Genomic DNA, 1,556 nt, shown 5'->3' with positions numbered 1-1,556 from the left:
CAGGAGCCGGCCTCTGCCCCCGGCCGGCTCCCTCCCCAGCCGCGGAAGCCGGAGGGACGGGCAGAAAGCAGCTTTTCCTTTAGCTGTAAAGCTGCGGGGGCGCAGGGAGGGGGAGACCCTTGCTTTGCTGAGCCTACGAGGATGAATCAATCCCGTGCAAAGCCCCACTCAGCTCTCCTAAGTGCCACTGCAGCCCTGAGCCTCCAGGATCCTTTCCCAAAACCCAGCTTGGGTCCTCCGAAGTTTCCAGACGCTCAGCTCCTTTCTGAAGAGCTGAAATAAGTGCTTCGGTGTCCAGAAGCTACCCCTATGCCCATCCCTCTGTCCCAGGGAGCTGGGACACCGCAGTGCTGGGGACGGAGCCGCTGTGCATGTGCACACGTGCAGGATATTTCCCATCCAAAGAGTAATCCAGAAGTGAAGTATATTTATCTGCCATTTGCTTTCCATTCCCAGAGCCTGCCAGCCTGTAAACACACATTTCCCCTCGCTCCGGGACGTGTCAGATGTTGTGAGTACAGCCTGCACCAGCTGGCTGACTTGCCCCTCCTCTTCTTCACACAATAAGAGACATTTCTTACGTGCAAGAACCCGGGAAGTCTCCTGCAGGGAACACTGTGATTTACAGTGTAATGCCCTGAGCAGGGCATTAGTTATTGGCAGTATTTTCTACTGCTGAGAACAAGAAAACGCAGCTGTTTTTCAGCAGCTCTTACAGACAGGTATGAGAGGGATCCTCACTCCTTCATCCCCATGGGAATGTCTTCCTGGCCATCAGTTATAACTGGTCCAGCCTTCTGGGGAGAAGCCACTGCTTTCTGGAGGTGACCAGCAGTTGCCAGTCAACAGTAGTCTCCCCAGTATAAGACATCATGTGGAGACAACTCTTGATTTTGGGGACACCACAAGGCACGAAATCTTCCTAATTTCTCCAACCCAGGATCAGCTACCAGAAGGCTGGGAACAGTCAGACTACAGCAGAGTTTCTCAGTATTGTTTCCATCCAAGGACCACCTAAACCCTTTGAAAAATATCCACAGCCCACCATGTGCAGCTTTGCTGCAACGGTTTTAACTTGCAACCAAATAAACGTTCAGCTAAGCTCTGACTGCCTGCTTGTTACTGTCACGTTGTTTGCTTGCAGCCCAGGGAGGTTGCGTGCATATATACACACACACTCACACACACACACACACACATATATACACGATTCTGGTTTTCTGAAACAGTACCAGGCTCCATACTGAATTATCTCCTGGCCAACACCACCCTGTTCTCTACAGAACGGGGAGATGACTGAGTTATCACACAGAGACAGCACTTTCCAAGACAGCAAGTACGAAAAAGAGCCTTGAAGACAACTAAAGAAGATAAATACATTTGGCCTGTCATCATAATGAGGCACGATCCAGGACAAGCCGTGGGAGGAAGAACTAGACAGTAACTAAGGGAGTGGGAAGATAAGAATCAGACTTTTTGTACTGCCAAAGGCACCCTGGTATCAACCTGCATCAGTGATAACAGTTTCTCAGTTCCCCCATCTGTAAGACAATGTA

General features: G+C 50.5%; 1 protein-coding gene across 1 annotated transcript in view; it reads right to left on the bottom strand.

Annotated features, from left to right (window-relative positions):
- The window catches only part of MLLT6 (myeloid/lymphoid or mixed-lineage leukemia (trithorax homolog, Drosophila); translocated to, 6), a 64,056-nt gene that overhangs the window by 6,845 nt on the left and 55,655 nt on the right, over positions 1-1,556 (bottom strand). The gene's annotated exons all lie outside the window — the stretch shown is intronic.

This window comes from Pygoscelis adeliae, unplaced genomic scaffold (genome assembly GCF_000699105.1).
Source record: "Pygoscelis adeliae isolate BGI_AS28 unplaced genomic scaffold, ASM69910v1 Scaffold902, whole genome shotgun sequence".
NCBI lineage: Eukaryota > Metazoa > Chordata > Aves > Sphenisciformes > Spheniscidae > Pygoscelis > Pygoscelis adeliae.
Note: the sequence above shows the minus strand (reverse complement) of the source record. Positions and strands in the feature narration are given on the sequence as shown.